This window comes from Trichosurus vulpecula, chromosome 2, assembly GCF_011100635.1.
Source record: "Trichosurus vulpecula isolate mTriVul1 chromosome 2, mTriVul1.pri, whole genome shotgun sequence".
Classification (NCBI taxonomy): domain Eukaryota; kingdom Metazoa; phylum Chordata; class Mammalia; order Diprotodontia; family Phalangeridae; genus Trichosurus; species Trichosurus vulpecula.
In genome coordinates this window covers 8,724,690-8,744,670 of record NC_050574.1, presented here as the reverse complement: position 1 = coordinate 8,744,670, position 19,981 = coordinate 8,724,690, and the positions used below count along the sequence as shown (strand labels likewise).

Genomic DNA, 19,981 nt, shown 5'->3' with positions numbered 1-19,981 from the left:
CCAGTCCGCCCAGAAGGTCAAGGTCCGGCCTCCGCGCATGCTCAGGTTCACCACCATCCCACCTCCGGTCCCCTCCCCGTCCTATGGCTGCCTAGAGTCCCTCTTAACGATCAGTCGTATTATCCAGTCAACACGCATGCTCAGCCTCGTTCCCACAAGTGTTCCCACCCACGCCGCACCCAGGATGGGCTGTGCCACCAGTGCGCATACTCAGGCTCACTTCCACACACCTTCCCCCCGCCCCGCCCCCCAGGGTTGCCCCGAGTTAGCTATTGGATTACCCAGCCAGCGCGCATGCTCAGCCTCGTTCCCACAGGCGCCATCGCCCACAGCTTCCCCGCTGGGGCTGTGCAACCTTTGCGCATGCTCACTTTTTCCGCCAGGATTCTTACCCTGTCTCGCTGCCCTCCCTTCTCCCTCCTCCGAACCCCAAACCTGGGCCCCTGATCACGCCTCGGCCTGCCTCCTCTCCCCTAATTCGGCTCAGAACCGCGCTCAACGCCCACACCCCCGGACCCCCATCACCGAATGGTCCGTACACTCCACGTGCACTTGCACACAAGAATCGGGAGGGGCGTGATATTTCGGCCAATCAGCGCCCACCGGCCTGCGCCCCAGCCCACCAATCAGAAACCCAACTCTCCTGTGCCCCGCCCCTCAGGTCTCCTGGCCAGAGCCTGCTCTTCTCCCCTCCTGGTCTTTCTCAGCAATCTCTTCTTCTAGGAGTATGTCAGCATATGCAGGCCCTGCATGCAGTAGGCGCTTACTAAATGCTTGGTGACTCTACTAACGGCTGTTCCCTCCAATTCTCAAGGTGCCAGGTGTACCTGGCCAACAGTCCTGTTCAACTTGATTTGCCTTTATACCTGGAGACTTCAATTGGACATGTGACTGATAAAGATGGCAGACATCACTGGGCCAAGGAAAGGTCCCTGTGGTTCTCCACTGGAGTCATCTCTCCAAATTAACAGCGATTCAGGATGATGTCATTCTGGGCCCAGTCATTCAAACTTTTCCAAAATGACCTATGTCACCTCCACCCTATCGACAGGTAGGGCATGACCAGTCTTGGTCAGTATTCTCCAGACATGATATATTGATGCCAGCTATGCCCTGCAGCCTGAAGCTGGTGGTGCCACCCTGGGCCTCATCAGGAGTATCCAGGCCACCTGTAGCTGATGCCAGGGAGAAATGAAGCAGGGGTGAGGACTCTGTGACCTCTCAGACTTGGTAGGGACCAGGCCCAAATAAGATAATTCAGAGAGGTAACACTGGAGTGGCCACTTATGGCAGATATTCCTGCTAGACTTAACAACTGGAGCACTGAAGGTCACAGACACAAAGAACCCAGCCCAAGGGATCTCGTCACAGAGATGGCAGGGACTTTGAGTCAGGTCCTACAATTCAGTGTATGCATATGCTCTTGACTCATAACTCAAGTTTTTAAAGTCTCTGTTGGAGAGTGCGGTTATATTGCCAATGCAATACCTACAGCAGCTGCTATGAATATGCAGGTGTATTTCCATGTTTGAATCGCAAAATATAACAGACTCTCTTCCTCAAAGGCAAAACCAAAACATTTATTCAAACATCAGAAAACCAAATCCACCATAGTAACAAAGAAGTTTATACACATTACCAATGCAGGGAACACTGCCATCCCCAAGCCTTCCCTCCCTTAGGGCCTCCCCGAAACAAGCTCCCTTAGACAAAATGCTCCTCTCTTCTCACTAGCTGCTCTGCCTTCCTCTGCCTGCTCTCTCTCCCAGTTCTGCCTCACTCTCTCTTCCTGTTCCACCTGCTTGGCAAGCTCCTCCCGCAACAGGCTCCATGTGACACGGACTCATGTGACTCAGGCTCAAAGCAGGTCACATAGGCCTATTAATGGGCAAGAAAGATCTCCCCATTGCATTAACATTACAATGGTCTACGTGACCAAAAAGGATATTGATGGGCTTGAGCTGAGGACAGATATTATCAGGCCTGATGGCCAGAAGGTCATCAAAAGGAAGGTCAAGCGAGGAGGGGGATCATAGGAGATGATGGAGGTAATAACTATTTTCCTTTCCAGAATCCTTCCAGATGTCCCTTCTCCAAGTATCTGAGCCCCCATCTATCCCTACTAGAGCCTCATCCATAGAGGTGTGTTGGGGAAGCTGATGAAATTTCTAGGCTTGATCAAACACTTGAATAATTAATTTCTGAATTTAATCTTCTGATAGGTCTGTACACTTTGGGACGTTTTACTCTCCCTTCTGTAATCCTACCCTTTCTTGGTTCTCCTCCTACCTTTTGACTACTCCTTCTCTATCACCCTCAATGTTTCTTCTTCTGTTCCACAGAAGTGGATGCCAAGACTATGGCATTGGCCTTCTTCCTTTCTATCCTCGGACTCTCTCCCTTGGGAATCACATCAGTTCCATGGCTTCCATTTCAATTGCCTACCAAAATATCCAGATCACACCTCCCATCCCAATTCTACTTTATCTAACCATTACTCCAAATGATTAGCTTATAACTCTCTGCTTTACAACAAAGCTCCTAGAAAAGATCATCTGGGATCATTACATCAACATCTGCACTTTACACTCATTTCTCAGCTCCTTGCAATGTGATTTCTGCTCCCAACATTTGACTGAAACTTCTCTTTCTGGTAGAGAGCCAAGATGGCAGAATAGTAGGAATCAAGGGGCAGTGAGGTGGTGCAGTGGATACAGCACTGGGTCTGAGGTCAGGAAGACCTGAGTTCAAATGTGGCCTCAGACACTTACTAGCTGTGTGATCCTGGGTAAGTCACTTAACCCTGATTGCCTCCAAAAAATATAGTAGGAAGCAATAAATTGAGTTCCCTCCACAAAACCTCTCCAGAGGCTTTATAAGCAATGAATTGACAATTACTGTTACTCCCCTGAGGTTCAGTCACACATCAAGAACTGCTTATTGGACATTTCTAACTGAATTTTCCATAGGCGTCTCAAACTCAATGTGACCAAAAAAGGATTCATCTTTCCAACCAAACTTACAAGTCTACACAATACCATCCTTCCAATCACCAGCCTTAAGACCTCAGTTTCATCTTCTTTTCATCTCACATATCCAACTAGTGGCCAAATCTTTTTCTTTCCTAAAACATCTTACATATTCACCTTCCTCTTCATTCACTGGTCACAAGCCTGGTTGAAGCCCTGATCGTCTCTATCCTGGAATGTTGTGATAGTATCTTACTGGATCTTCCTCAAGTCTCTTTCCACTACAGTCTGTTTTCCACACAGCTGCCTAAGTCATTTTCATAAGTGTAGTTCTGACCACGTCATTCCCCAACTCAGTAAGTTCCAGTGGCTCCTGATTACTTCCAGGGGAAAGACAAACTTTTTTCACTGGCATCCAAACCCTGTCAGAACCCGGCCCACTGTACCTTTCCAGCTTTATTGCAAATACACTATTCCAAATCAGTTTGGGGCAGTTAGGTGGTTCAATGAGAGCACTGGGCATGGAGTCAGGAAGACCTGAGTTTAAATCTGACCTTAGACACTTTCTAGCTGTGTGACCCTGGGTAAGTCACTTCTACCTGTTTGCCTGCTTTCTCTTCTGTAAAATGAGATAGGGAAGGAAATGGCAAACCCCTCCAGTATCTCTGCTTAGAAAGCTCAAGATGGGGTCACAAAGAGTTGGACAAGACTGAAATGGTTGAACAACAACTTAGTTCCTGATTCCCTAGACTACTATCTCACCTCTTTCCCTGTGGCCTTCTCATGGTGACTTCCTCCCCTGAACCTCCATTTAAGGAAGTACCCACTCCGGCCATGCTCATTTCCAAACCACATCTTCTCCAGCTGCCTTCCTTCTCAGGCTGGAGATACTTCCACCCTATGGGCTCTTTTCTTGTTGTCATTCAGTTGTTTCAGTCACGTCCGACTCTTCCCAAACCCATTTGTGCATCTCTGCCTCACTTAAATCCAATTCACTCATGAGCCAAGATATCACCCTCATGATGCCATCGGTCCTCTTCAAAAGCAAAAGACAAACAAGGATGAGCTTAACCATATAGAACAAAAGATGGGTATTGAATAATAAAGAAGAGTTTGAAACATTTTTCGAAAGACCAGAATTGATGGGATTGTTTGCCCCTCAAACACCCCGAACAACATAAATTCAACAGGAGTGAATAAATGCAGCAGGCAAGGACAGTAACGGCAACTGAATGATAACGGAGAGACCAGTAAGAGACTTCTTTCTAAATGTACACAAGGAGAAGGAGTAAAGGCAGAAGTCTGGTAGAGGTAACAACGAAGAGGTGGACAGGGGGCGTTGTAGGCAACCACGGGCAAGTCACTTAATCTCTGCTTGCCTCAGGTTATTCATCTGTAAAATAGAGATAACGATAGCACCTACCTGCCACAGTTGCTGTGAGGCTCCAATGAGATAATCACTGTAAAGCACTTAGGACGGGCCTGGTAGAGTACGTACGAAATACTATTTTAAAAGTTACCTCTTAGTATCATTGTCATCGTCATCATCATCATCATCATCATTATCATCTTATTATTATTATTATTGTTAATTGCTTTGTTTTGGAAATGAGGCATAATGGAAAAGGGGATCCATGTAGAGAACCCTACAAGACAGTAGCAGAAAACATCTAGCACATATGGATGCCTATAATAGATGCCTTGGAAGCATTAGTAGTATGAAGAACATGGAGAAAAGAGAGACCAGATAATCGTGGGAGTCATGCTTTCCCCAGTACTGGTGTTTCCAGGTTGCAGCCCCTGGCAAGCTTTTGCCCAGCCTGAAGGGCTGTGACCAAACTGGCTATTGAGGCTTGAGCAAACTTCCATAGCCTGAAGCCATAGTCTCCATGGCACTGGAAAGAAGGAGGGAGGACTAAGGGTGGAGGGGTGGGTTTTGATGTTAACTCTATGTTGTGTCCTTGTGTCTGCCTTACTGCCTGGCAATGTGGGAGGTGGGCAAGAAATATCGAGTGAGCTCAGGGTTAGTAAGCATCAGTTCTTGGGTTTGGAGAATTATATTTTACCTTCTTTTGGATTCTGTGTGTACTAGATCATGGAAACAGCTGAAGTTGCTTTGTCTTTGGGGCATAATTTCTGTTTTGGAGACGTTTGAGAGAACATGAGAATTGGAGAAAATGTCTGGTTAACCATCCCGGTTGTCTTAGGTGACCCGGAAGTCTTGGTGTTTAAGACTTTAAATGGTTATCTACTACTTTCAGTCTCCAAGTCTTCCTGGGGGAAAATATTTTCTATGAATCATACCATGTTCTGTGGATTTGACTCTGCCAGCTCCATTATATGCCACATGAATGTCAGTTACCCTTACACCATGCTAGATATATTATTATGACCACTTCATCCAGAATGACTAATTCTCTTAATCTTTCTCCCAAGGCAGAACATGGGCATTGTGGCCCTCTGGGGCCCTGGTAGAAGATCTATTGGCTGGATGACTTACTTGCTTTTGTGGGTTAGGATCTTGCAGCAGCAGGTCATAGTGTGGCCCCTGTGAAGTCTGGAGAAAGCCCAGATCAGTTAGACTTTTTTTATTATCTTTTCTACACAGTGGAGTCAAGGGTTCCTGGTGCTTGGGGCAGCATGACACCATCCCTCTGGGATGAGCTGGCACTGCATAAGGCATGACTACAGTTGAATGGCCAGTCACTATGGGCAGCAACCTCCAGGCTGTCTGAAAAGATGGTGGCCAGAGTTCTTGGGGGAAGCATTCAGAAATAAGCTCCGAAGCCTGAGCAGATGATCTGGTCCTGCAAGCCTACAACAGTCTAGAGAAGGGCTGAGGTCCTAGAGGGAGAAGAGGCACAATGGCAGTTAGAATCAGCACAGTAGACAACTCCCTTTTGACCTGAGCTTGCCTTCCTGGGGAAAAAGTCTAAGGGTCGGGGGCAGGGTTGGGGCTCTTGGGTCCCCATTATGCACAGCAGGAAAGGTAAACTTGGGGAAGGGAAGGACAAGAGTCTGGCCCACAGTCCCTCTGAGCTAGGAAGCATAAAAATCCGCAGGAGAGGCCTGGCATGATCGTGGGAAGGATAGCTGCTGGAATCCACAACTGAGATGTGGAAGGGGCCTTAGAGATCATGCTGGGCATGCCCTTCATGAATCCTGTGGGAAAATGGAGGTGTCATGCACAAAGGGGAAATTCCCAAGATAAGTCACAGAGACGAATTGAAACCCAAGCCTTCTGTGTCTAACTGTCATGCAGCAGGGAAGTGACTCGGTCTGGGAATGTGGGCAGTTGATGGAATGGAATCTTGGCTCTGAGGTCACTTTCCTGGACCCTGCCCTGGATTTTTTTTTTTGCCTCCATCAAAGGATGTAGTTCTTCATGATCTCCAATGCTACCCCACCCACCTCTTTATCCTCAAAGAGTAGCATGTGCTGAGAGCCAGGTTTGGCCAAACGAGGGCCCCATAGTCAGGGCAGGAAATGAGGGGCCAGGCCGAGGTCAAATCTGTTGGGCCCTAAGACCAGAGCTGAAGACTGCCAGATGGCATGCCAACATTTGAGGGTTGGTAGTGACCCCTGCAGCTTCTGATCTGACTTAGGGTTCATGGAGCCCCTTCATCCAGGTGCCTCAGGTTCATTTCTGGAACACAAATGGAATAGCTCCTTTGAGAAGGGCCATGAATTCTAGAATTCCTGGGGCCAGGGCACTTGGGATTTTCTGAGCTAAGTGAGGTTGGGGTAGGGCAAAGACAGACTCCTAATCCTGAGAAAAGTCCTAATCCCCAAGACATTTTACCCTCAGCTACTCACTTTCACTGAGTGTGGTGTTGAGGGTCTCTGTTGTGCCTCCATCACAGGGCTCTAAGCTTGGATGCTGTACCAGCTCCAAGCAGGTCTGCCTCCAGGCCATGCCTGCTCTGCAATTTATAGTAACTTCACCCCAGCCTCCTCTCTGATTTTATTCTCTCTCCTCCCCCTGGAAGTGTGAACTTTGGGAAATCACACCTTCCCAGAATCTCAGAGGTAGATTTCCTCCGACCTTTGGTGGATCCACACAGCATCCACACCTCCCCACTGCAGTCGTTGAAACCTCACTCCCAAGAGGAAAGGAAAATCTGGCTTGCCCTGTCAGGCCTTTTCTGAGCTAGAGCTATTACCTCCTGAGACAGTCCTTTCTGTATGTGGGGAGCTTCCATTGTAAGGAGGTTTTCTTTTCATTGATATGAAAGGTTTCTCCACCAAGTGCAACCATAGTTTTTAATTCTCCTCCTTACTATCAAATGGAATCTGTCCCTTTTCCCCAGGAGTGGGCTGTCACATACTCACAGGTAGCTGTTTTTTCCCATTTGTCTTGCTCATAGCAATTACTATTTCTCCAGTTGTTTAAATTTGTCTTTGAGTTTTGTAACACAGGAGTGTTTTGTAATTGTGTTCGTGTAGTTCCTGGGTTTGTCTTGGCAGATAGACTCCCAAGTACTTTACATCGTCTGCAGTTATTTTAAATAGGATTTCTCTTTTTCTCTCTTCCTGTTGGACTTTGTTGGTAATTTATAGAAATACTGATGATTTATGAGGGTTTATTTTATATCTGGCTGAGATTGTTAATCATTTCAACTAGTTTTTTAATTGATTCTTTAGGATTCTGTAAGTATACCAACATACCATCTGCAAGGAGTGATAGTTTTGTTTTCTCATTGCCTGTTCTTATTCTTTCAATTTTTTTCTTGTCTTATTGCTATAGCTAGCATTTCTGGTATTTATTAGGGAAATTGGCCTATAGTTTTCTTTCTCTGTTTTTGTTTTTCCTGGTTTAGGTGTCAGCACCATATGACATACATATATCATAGCAGGAATTTGATAGGACTCCTTGCCTCTTTTTCCAAATACTTTATATAATATTGGAATTAATTGTTCTTTAAATGTTTGGTAAAATTCACATGTGAATCCCTCTAGTCCTGGAGATTTTTTTTAAGGAGCTCCTTTATGTTCATTTTCTTTTATTAGGATATAGTTATTAAATATTAGATTTGCTTTTCTCTTAATCTGGGCAATTTATATTTTTGTAAATAATTATCAATTTCACTTAGTTTGTTAGATTTATTGGCATATAATTGAGCAAAAGAGCTCCTAATAATTGCTTTAACATCCTCTTCGTTGGTGGTGAATTCATCCTTTTCATTTTCATAATGGTATTTTCTTCTTTTTTTTTCCATTTAACCAATGGTTTATCTATTTTACTGTTTTTCCCCTTAAAACCAGCTCCTAGTTTTATTTATTAGTTCAATGGTTTTCTTACTTTTGTTTTTATTAGACTGTCCTTCGATTTTCAGGATTTCCAATTTATTGTTTACTTGGGAATTTTTTAATTTGTTCTTTTTCTAGTTTCTTTTTAGTTGCATGCCCAATTCATTGATCTGCTCTTTCTCTATTTTATTAATGTAAGCATTTAGAAATATAAAAATTTTCCCAAGTACTGCTTTCCCTGCATCCCATACATTTTGGGATGTTGTCTCATTGTTGTCATTCTCTTTAATAAAATTATTTGTTTCTATGATCTGTTTGTTGGCCCACTCATTCTTTAGAATTAGATTAGTTTCAAATTTATTTTTAGTATATCTTTATTGAATGGAAATTTTATTGCACTATGATCTGAAAAGGATCTACTTAATATTCCTGCTTTTCTGCTTTTGGTTGTGAGGGTTTTTTAATGCCCAAATCCATAGTCAATTTTTGTGGGTGCCATGTGCTGCTGAGAAAAGGGTATGTATTCCTTTCTATTACCATTCGGTTTTCTACAGAGGTCTATCATATCTAGCTTTTCTAAAATTCTATTCATCTTCTTAATTTCTTTCTTATTTATTTTTTCATTAGATTTATCTAGTTCTGAGGGGAAAATTGCAGTCCCACACTGGTATAGTTTTACTATTTCCTCATAATTGATTTAACTTTTCCTTTAAGAATCTGCATCTTATACTATTTGGCTGATACATGTTTAGCATTGATATGACTTCATTGTCTATGGTACTTTTAGCAAAATGTAGTTTCCCTGCTTATTTCTTTTATTTAGATCTATTTTTTGCTTTTGTTTGTCTGAGATCATGATTTTTTTTTCTTCAGCTAAAGCATAATAGATTCTGTTTCAGTCTCTTACCTTTCCTCTGTGTGTCTTTCTGCTTTAAGTCTGTTTTCTGTAAATAACATATTGTCAGATTCTGACTTTTAATCCATTCTGCTATCTGCTTCTGTTTTATGGGTGAATTCATCCCATTCACATTCATAGTTATGTTTACTAACTGTGTATTTCTCTCCATCCTGTTTCCTACCCTGTTTGTCCTTCTCTTTCTCCTTTCATTCTATTACTCCTCAAAACTCTATTTTGTTTCTGACCACTGCCTCCCCCAATCTGCCCTCCTTTCTATCACCCCTCCCTTTTTATCTCTCTTCCTTCCTACTTCTCCTAGATTTCTATACCCAACTGAGAGTGTATACTACTATTCCCTCTCTGAGCCAATCACCATGAGAGTAAGGTTCAAGGGTTGCCTGCCACTCCCTTCTTCCCTTCCACTGTAAAATCTCTTCCTTTCATTTCTCTTTTATGCAAGATAATTTACTCCATTCTACCTCTGCCTTCCTCCTTTTCCCCACGTAACCCTCTTTCTTACCTTTTATTTTATTTTTAGATATCATCCCATCATGGTCTTCTATGTATTCTCCTTCTAAATGCCGTGATACTGAGAAACTTCTTAGGAGTTACAAGTATCATCTTCCCACATTGGAATGTAAACAGTTTAACCTTATTGAATCCCTTATGATTTCTCTTTCCTGTTTACCTGTTATGCTTCTCTCAAGTCTTGTATTTGAAAGTCAAATTTTATATTCAGCTTTGGTCTTTTCATCAGGAATGCTTGAAAATCATCTATTTCATTAAAAATCCATTTTTTTCCTCAGAAGGATTATACTCAGTTTTGCTGGGTAGGTGATTCTTGGTTGAAATCCTATCTCCTTTGTCCTCTGACATTTCACATTCTGAGCCCTCTGATCCTTTAATGTTCAGCCAGTTATGCTGACTCTTTGTGACCCCATTTGGAGTTTTCTTGGCAAAGATACTGGAGCAGTTTGCTATTTCTTTCTCTAGCTCATTTTTACAGATGAAGAAACTGAGGCAAACAGAGTCAAACAGCTTGCCTGGAATAAAATATATTTTGATGATTAGTGCTTTGTAGCATAGTATTGTCATTTTTGTTACACTGTCTCAATCAACTCAGGAACAATTATTTCTCTAACTGTTTAGGTCTGTATTTTTGTAGAGTGTTTTGTAATTGTATTGACAAGGTTCCTCTGTGAGTAGGTAGAATACCAAATATTTTACACATTTTTTTTTGTAAAATGTAAAAAAGCTAAAGTTTTATACAAAGTTATTTTATATGTTGTTATTTGGCTGAAGTTATTTTAACCCATTTTTAGTTGTCTTTTTAGAGTCCTCTATGGAGACCATCATATTATGTGTGAAAAATGATAATTGTTTCTTACTTTCCCTCTTTTTGTTCCCTCAATTTCTCTTTTCTTGTTGTTACAGTTAACATTTCTAGTACTACATCACACAATAGTGGTGAGGATCCTTGATTTACACTTGATCTAATTGGGAAGGCATTTCTCCATTGCTTATAATGCTGGCTTTTGGTTTTTGATGGGTACAATTTACCGGACTAAACAAAGATTCGCTTTTTCCTAGGATTTTTAGTGGTTTCTTTTTTTTTTAACAAAATGGATGCTATATTTTGTTGAGAGGTTCTCCATTTACCACTATTATTCCCTCCTGAATACCACCCTGTCTTCTAAACCCTAACTTGTCTCACCCTTGCCTATTTCTCTGTTGGGTTTAATATATTTTTACATGAATGTGTGTGTGTTTGATTAATCAGTGTTGCAGATGAAAGTGAGATAATGCTTTGCCTGTTCCTTCTGGAACCCTTGAAGACATTAGAGTTCTGATGGGATAATTGCTTTTCCTACCCTCTTAGGATATAAGATGTCATCATCATATAACCTCTTCCCATTACTCAAATCTATTTATCTTTTTAGTTTTCTCTTGACTCACATGTTTGCATTTCAAAGTTCTTCTTAGCTCTAAGCTTTTCACAGGATGCCTTTTAAATCCTCTATTCCATTAAAAGTCTATTTCCCCCACCTTAGGATTATACTGTTTTGCATGGCAAGTTATTCTTGGTTGTATCTTTTGCCTGTAAGGAGATGGTATTCCAATATTTCCTCTTCTTTGAGGCATTAGTTGCTAAATCTTGTGTGACTTGACTGGTTCCTTGGTATTTGAACTATTTCTGTATGATTGCTGTAAGGTGTTTTTGTTTTTTACCTCAAAGCATTGGAATTTGGCTATTATAATCTTTAAAGAGATGACCAGTAGATTCTCCTATTTTTGCTTTGTCTTTTCATTTTAATAGATCCAGGAAGTTATCATTTCTTCTTTTTTGAAATGTTATTCAGGTTTTTGGGGGGTGGTATTAGAGGGTAGGGGTGTGTGTCAGGGAGGGTCTTGGGTCTCAAGGCTGTCCTTTCACGCAATTGTAGGCTCAGCGAAGATGCTTACTGCTGTTCTTTCAGAAGTCTGATCGTCACATTTCAAGAACCACAGCCAAAGCTCCTTATCATCACTTCCTCCCCACCTAACAGGAGCAAGTTTATATGCACAGGGAGGAATATTTGATTCCATGAGCTGATCTGCCCAGCCCTGGGTGGCAAATGTTAAGGGAGCCCTGCAGTTAAATCTAACAATACTTGGGTGGATCTTCACTCAGAAGGTTGGATCTAATCTGGCCTGAGACATTTACTAACTCTGTGACCCTACAAAATCTACTTAACCTCTCAACCTCAGTTTCCTCCTCTGTAAAATGGGGATAATAATAACATCTACCTCCCAGGGTTGTTGTGAAGCTAAAATATCTGAAAGCACTTTGCAAATCTTAGTGCTACATATGCCAGTTACTATTCTTATTAGTTGCCATTGACAAAGAATGGTCATAAGATGTGAGTTAAATACAGGTAATCAAATCTATCTTTTAGCAATTGTACTCCACCTCTCTTGGTGACCAAAAGGTCACTTGGGTACTGGCTCTAGAGGGAACTCTTTCAGTGGTCATCTTTACATAACTCACCACAAGACTCACTTGAGGGGGGACAAAGGACAGCATCTATCCAGAACTTTTAACTGACTGAACTTTGCAAAAAGTCCTTTGATCTGAAAGTGATGGAACTCTACAATCAGGAGAAACTACACATTAGACCACACTTTCACTAATCAATGGTTTTTAAACTCCTCTTGAAATCTCAGAAGTTTCTTGGTGATGACACCCCAACTACTCCTTGAATCCTCAGTGAAGAAAATCCTCCTCTAGTTTGGGACAAATGGTACAAACCCGAGGCTTTCTTACTGCCTTGGACTATTCTCATCCTCCTTCCTGATCTAAATGTCTTCCTGTTTCTCCCTAAACTCAAAGGATTTAACACATTTTCCGGCAGCATCATGAGGGTGGTTACACTCCCCACCTGCAGCCTATGGGACTTGACATGCAGCAATGCCGGGCTTTTCACTTGCACTGTTACTAAGGCTCTCTGTCTTCTAGACATAATCCAATAAATCCAAAGCTCATTCACATTCTTTCCAATAGCTGAATGTACGAAGAAAATTTATTTTTGTTTTTCTTATCCTAGCCATCCAGCTTTTTCTAAAACCATTAATAACCACCAAGGGATATGATATTGGCAGCATTTTTACTCTCCCTGTTAAGCTCTGTAAGCACTTAATGGGCCTGCTGGCAGTGGGAAGGCTCCACCTTCTCTGAGAGGGCTCCCCATATATTGTAACCACAATCCAAACACCATAGGTTCCTCCACCCCCCTTTCCCCCCACCCCCATTGCCTTTTGCCCACTTTAGTCACCACAAATACAAAGTTATTGCAACTCACATTTGCCGAATATTGCCAAATGTTCTGGTCCGGACCTACTCATGACAGTCCAGTGATTTAAACTTAGGATTGGATCACAAAATAACATTTGTGAACAATAAAATACCTTAAAATTACTTTTTATTCATAACAAAAGATAAAAGAGATTGTTGACTAAAAACAGATACTGCTCTTTTCTTGCCTTTCCAAGGTGAAAAAAAGCCCCAAAGAGCAGTAGAACTTTGCCAAGCCTCTGAGCACACCAAATCCTGGTAGGGTTGCTTTTTTATATATTTCTTTTCTACTGAAAGCACAATCTAGACCAAATACTGTCAAATTATATTGATCTCATCACTGGGCCTGTCTTTCCATAGCTCCTCCCACATAAGACTATCTTCAGCTTTTATCTTTGTCACTTTGCTGGGGCTGAGGTGAAACCTCAAAGTCAGGACTGGGGAATCTTGGGCCAGTAGGCCACATGTGGTTTTCTAGGTCCTTGGGTGCAGCTTTTTGACTGAGTCCAAGTTTTACATTACAAATCCTTTTATTAAGGGAATTTGTTCTGTGAAGTTTGGATTCAGTCAAAGGACCACACTTGAGGACCTAGGGGGCCACATGTGGCCTCTAGGTTCCCTAGCCCTGTTAAGGTTGTTTGATTTACATTTGTCATGTTAGTGATTTTGTGCATTTTCCTGGTTATTGTTAAGGCTGTACAATTCACCCTTTGAGACCCGTTTGCTCATATCCTTTGACTACTTCTCCGTTGAGGAATGGCCTTACACATCTTGAATACCAAATCCTTATGTGAAAAAAGGGATACAAAGCTCCACCCACCAGTGGTTTCCCTTTTTACCTGACATGCCTCAATTTTATTTTTCCAAAAACCTTTTGAATTTCACCTAATCAAAACTACCAATTTTATTTTCCCTGGAAGAACCAACACAAAACAATTGAAAATGGTGTTGCAAAATTATAAAGAACAAGCCGGACCCCAAAGAAGTCACATGAGAAGGCACCCCCCCATTATTCCTTTGTAGAGGCAGGAGTTCCACTGGTGTATAACAATACATGTGTGCATGTGTACATGTGTCCTCAGACATGTGCCTACATTCACATGGGACACATAACATGTGTATACATACACATGTGTTCTGCGACCATGTGAGTATATGCATATATGTATTATTCCACACCACTGTGCACATACATGTATAAACATATGTGAGATTGAAGGCAAAAGGAAAAGGGAATGGCTGAGGATGAGAGGGATCCATGGAAACAATGGACATTAGCTTGGACAGACTCCAAGAGATAGGCTAGGATAGAAGGGCCCAGTGTGCTATGGTCCAGGGGTTATGAAGAGTAGGACATGACTGAACAACGCACATACACGTATATATACATATAAGTATGTGCGTACACATGACAGCTTTTTGCTATGGTTTTGAATGGTTTTATTTATTTAAAAATTGTTATAAGGGATCATTAATGTGGAAAGGGCAGAAGTAGAGTTACAATAGGAAATGTAAACAATATCAACAAAGCATCTTTAAAATGATAATGATTAAATTTGGACCTAAGAGAAATCATATTCCCTCCTTCTTTGGAGATGAGGGGCTGTCGGTAGGTATGGAACACTGCAGAGAACATTGCTGGGGGGGCCATATTACTTCATTTTTTATGAACTCTCATACTTCGCAGTATGGCTCTCTAGGTGGAGAAGGATATATTGGAAAAAGTAGGGGATATAAAAACAAAAGATGGCAAAAATTTTTTAAAATGCACACGAGCACTTCAAGAGACGTCCCAAGAAATGCGATCTGAGCACATGGTAAAACCAGTTCTGTCATTTCCATGATTTGACCCTCCAAGGTGAGTCTCTGTACTACCCTGCTAGTTTGCTGTAACTTAGTTCTTCTCATTTTGTTTCTATTGAGAATGCCAAGATGGATGTGATTTAGTTCTCTTATATGTGTCCTCACTGGTGACTGGATGAGAACCTCACATTTGGAGTAACAACAAAGTGAACTTGGTTGGTTTTATAAAAACTCTGAGTCCCTGGCTCTCTTTCCCATAATCCTGCCACTTCACGTCAAAAGGGAAGGGAGCCCTTCAGGACTGAGGGTCATTTTCTGTTTTTCTTCATCACTAAATGGTTAGTGGATTGGGGATGAGCCTGTCTCCATAGTCAGCAAATAAGCCTTTATTAAACATTTTCTATGGCCTAGGCACTATGTTGAGTGTGAGAGGTACAAAGAAAGGTAAAATGAGTCTCTGCCCTTCAAGGGCTCAAATTCTAATTTGACAAGCGATATTTAAATAACTTGGTATACAGAGCCAATATGAGGTAACTTCAAGGGCTAAGAAGACATTTGTGGCTGGGGACACCAGGCAAGGCCTACTGTAAAAGATGGGATTTTACCCGAGTCTTGAAGCAAGCCAGGGAAATTACTTCAGTAGGGAGCTGGTTACATTCCCCAAATATGCTACTGAGTCACAGAATCCTTGAAGGATTTGGCAGAAAATGGATTATGGCAGGGTTCCCCCATCCTCCTCTTCACTTCTTAAACTGGGGGGTTGTGACCCATGGCAAGTGGAAAAAGTTTAAGAAGATGGGCTCTAGAATTACATCACTTGAGTCATGACTGGTATTGTCCTCATCAGAATCATTCTTGGGATCATCACTGCGCATGCGCCCTTAGTAGATCAGCTCTTCTTGGAGCCAAGTTGGCTGGATTTCCCCATTCCTCTTGTCCTCTTACTCACCAGGGAGTCTGACTCCTCTGCTTATGGGTAACAGGTGCATGCTATGTATTACAATCTTTGTGGGGTCTAAAATATTGCCTGGGACTATTTTGAGACCTGACAATTTGCCCAATATTTAAAGTACATGGTATATAGTATGGTCAGTTCTTGCTTTACATAAATTCAAATTACACAGATTTGACTTTATGTAAGAATTCTGAAAGAAATCCCCATTCCAAAAAAAATAATCTATACTAACTTTACTGTATAGTACTTCATGCTCTGCTCCTGCCACTCCACTTGGCACTCTGTGGCCTCCCCAACCCCCCCCCCCCAATAAAAAAAACTCCAAGCATTAAGAAAGCCCTCCAAGTGAAAGCAGAAGAGATGTGGGGTCAGGGGCTTGGCTCAAGACCTCTGGTGCCAAGAAGAGATCTCTGTCCCCCTCTACACACCCGCCCAAGTGTCCAGCTTTTGTGTTTATCTTCCATCTGCCCTGGCTTGGGTGCAAGGTGTCTGTCCCCAAACCTGCAAGTCTCCCATTCTCCCATGTGTCCACGTCTAGCCTGTGTCTGTCTCCCCTCCCCTCTTGCATGTTCTTCCTCTTGTTCTTCAGGCCCCACATGTTCCTCCTCTTGCTCTTGCTTCTCTGTCCCTGGCCCCCATGTGTCTTTGAACCATGTGCATCTGGCCCCCCTCCAAGGGCACATGGCCCCCTTTCTTCCTCTCTCTCTCCCTGACATATGCAAGCAAGTTCACATTATATAAAAATCACTGTACATAAAGGCTGTGGATATAAAGTAAGAACTAACTGATTATTGTTTAACTCATTTAAACTTCCCCAATATTTAAACTATATTGGTCTGCTATACTGTATGCTGCCTGCACGTTAGATGTTTTTTACATGTAGTTCCAATACATGATCACTTATATCCATGAAAGTCTTTCCAAGCTGAGAACAGGTACTCCACCCAGCCTTTCACTTGAGAAATGTATTGGTTGGGAGTTATGCCATTTCCACTTTTCCCAACCATAAACATGCATTAAGAACTAAGCATGGATCTCAACCAGACATGAAAACATTTGGCTAAAACTCTCTAGCACCATTTTTGGTATCATTGCCCACGTACACTAGAAGAAAGTGCTAACTCCTCTGCCCCTGTAGCTCAGGCCTCAGGGAGTCCATGTGATTAAAAACATTAGAAGCATGAGTAAAACATTCTGGCTGTGCAGAAGCTGAAGAATCCAAGAAACAGAGGAGCAGAAGCTGCAGAAACTGAGAAACAGAGGAGTAGAAGTGAGAAGCTAAGAAACTGAGGACTGGGGACTGAGAGCACAGGATTCAGGAGCTGAGGGCCAGCTTCCAGGGAGTGCAGAGTGGAGAGTGCTAGACACAAGAGGGAGTTTCAGAACTTGGAGTCAACAGTACCGAAGGAGAGATTGCTGTGCAAGGACTTAAGACTTGAAGGAGAGCAGACTACCGTCTTGAAGCTAGAGAAGGATCTTCAAACACAGATAGAAGAGTTGAAAAGACAGAAAGAAGAAAGGATACCAGAACAGAAACTACTTCAAGAACAAGACCAAAAATTGTGTGAGATTCTTTGTGTGCTCCCATACAGACTCAACAGTGACTCACTACTCAGCATAGAGGAGCTGAACCAGTTCAGAAATCACCTGGCAGCTCTGAGGGAAACAAAGGCAAGCCAATGGGAGGAATTTGGATCCTACTCTGTATGGAGGATCTGGATCACAGTCCAGAAACAGATTTTGAGAGAGATGTGGTATATAAGGATGAAGAGACCTTTTGTCTGTCATGGGAGAACATAACAGCCCTAAAGAATCTGCTTTTACAGCTAGAAATGGAGAAAGCTGAGAACGAAGCTGTGTATTAAAGGGCTATGCTCTCGAATCAGGAAACTCTGGCTATGGTTACAAATATCTTCCCAGGAGAGAGAAGCTCTGGCCATGTTCGTGACTGGGTCAAAGGCCATGATCAGAAAAGTGTTACAATTAGAAGTGGATCGTTTGGAGGACCTGAGGATTCAGAACTTGAAGAAAATGATTAAAGCAACCAGGGTGGAGCTGGCGCTGTATTGGGAAAAATGCTTTTACAGCCAATAGCAGAAAGAAGCCTTCACCCATTGCTATGACGAGGACTACACAGAGATCTTGCTACAGTTCCATGATGAAGAAGTTGTGAAGTTGAAACAATATTATGACACTCACAAAGAACTCTCTGAAGGTGTTCAGAAGTGGGGAATGAACTGGAAGCTTTTCTTGGAATTTGAGAGAAAAGCTTCAGATCCAAACCGATTTATGAACCATGGTGGAAATCTCTTGAAAGAAGGAAAGCAACAAGCCAAGCTCTGAAAAACACTAAGGCAGACAATGCTTTTTGGAGTACTCCTTGTGTTTTGCAGTGGAAGGTCCCTTATTTCAAAATCTATCTTTGATAAAAGCAGAACCAGGAAAACAACACACACTGATTACAACAATATCAATAGAGAGAACAAATTTTGAAGCTGACTGCTGCTTGATGATAATGACCAAACTTGGCCTGGAAAAAGAATTAAGATGTTCCTGGACTTCTGGGGGTGGAGCCAAGATGGTGGCTGGAAAGCAGGGACTTGCGTGAGCTCCCCACCACATCCCTCCAAAAACCTATTAAAAATGGCTCTGAACAAATTCTAGAACGCAGAACCCACAAAATAGCAGAGGGAAGCAGGGATCCAGCCCAGGACAGCCTGGATGGTCGCTGGATGAGGTCTATCGCGCACAGAGTGGAGGGGAATGGAGCTCAGCGTGGCAGGCAGCAGGACCAGCCAGACCAGGAGCCGGGCAGAACAGCCCCTAGCACCCTGAATCAGTGAGCTGTGGCAGTTACCAGACTTTTCAACCCACAAACACCAAAGACAACAGAGAAGGTTAGTGGGAAAAGCTGAGGGGGACAGAGTTCGCAGTTAGGCCACCGCCCCAGGGGCAGGGAGGGAGGTGCAGCTACAGAACTACAGCTGTAGTTACTTCCAGCCCCAGGCCCACGTGGTGGGAGGATTAAGGGGCAGATCAGAGCAGGAGTGAAGAGCCTGCTGAAGATTTGCATCAGGTCCCAGTTGGTGGTTCTTGAGGAAGGAGGAGTGCTGGGGTGGCAGAGCTGACTATTTAGAAATAGCTCTGAAATCAATGGCGCATCCCTTCAAGCTTGGAACAAAGTACTCTTTGCTCCACAAGCAGTCATACCCCGACGAAAAACTCAAGGGTCAAGTAAGTTGGCTGGGAACATGGCCAGGCAGCGAAAACACACCCAGATTCAGTCTCAGACTTTGGAATCTTTCTTTGGTGACAAAGAAGACCAAAACATATGGCCTGAAGAAGTCAACAAAGTGCAAGAGCCTACACCAAAAGCCTCCAAGAAAAACATGAACTGGACTCAGGTCATGGAAGAGCTCAAAAAGGAGTTGGAAAAGCAAGTTAGAGAAGTAGAGGAAAAATTGGGACCAGAAATGAGAATGATGCAAGAAAACCATGAAAAACAAGTCAATGACTTGCTAAAGGAGACCCCAAAAAATACTGAAAAAAATATTGAAGAAAACAACACTTCAAAAAATAGACTAACTCAAATGGCAAAAGAGCTCCAAAAAGCCAACGAGGAGAAGAATGCCTTGAAAGGCAGAATTAGCCAAATGGAAAAGGAGGTCCAAAAGACCACTGAAGAAAATACTACCTTAAAAATGAGATTGAAGCAAGTGGAAGCTAGTGACTTGATGAGAAATCAAGATATTATAAAACAGAACCAAAGGAATGAAAAAATGGAAGCCAATGTCATATATCTCATTGGAAAAACCACTGACCCAGAAAATAGAACCAGGAGAAATAATTTAAAAATTATTGGACTACCTGAAAGCCATGATCAAAAAAAGAGCCTAGATATCATCTTTCAAGAAATTATCAAGGAGAATTGCCCTGATATTCTAGAGGGTAAAATAGAAATTGAAAGAATGCACAGATCACCTCCTCAAATAGATCCCAAAAAGAAAACTCCTAGGAACACTGTTGCCAAATTCCAGAGCTCCCAGGTCAAGGATAAAATACTGCAAGCAGCCAGAAAGAAACAATTTGAATATTGTGGAACAACAATCAGGATAACACAAGATCTGGCACCTTCCACATTAAGGGACCGAAAGACTTGGAATACGATATTCCGGAGGTCAGTGGAGCTAGGATTAAAACCAAGAATCACCTACCCAGCAAAACTGAGTATCATGCTCCAAGGCAAAATATGGATTTTCAATAAAATAGAGGAC

General features: G+C 42.5%; 1 pseudogene; it reads left to right on the top strand.

Annotated features, from left to right (window-relative positions):
• Positions 1–37: 37 nt before the first annotated feature.
• LOC118836191 lies at positions 38–18,056 on the top strand (annotated as a pseudogene).
• Positions 18,057–19,981: the final 1,925 nt, after the last annotated feature.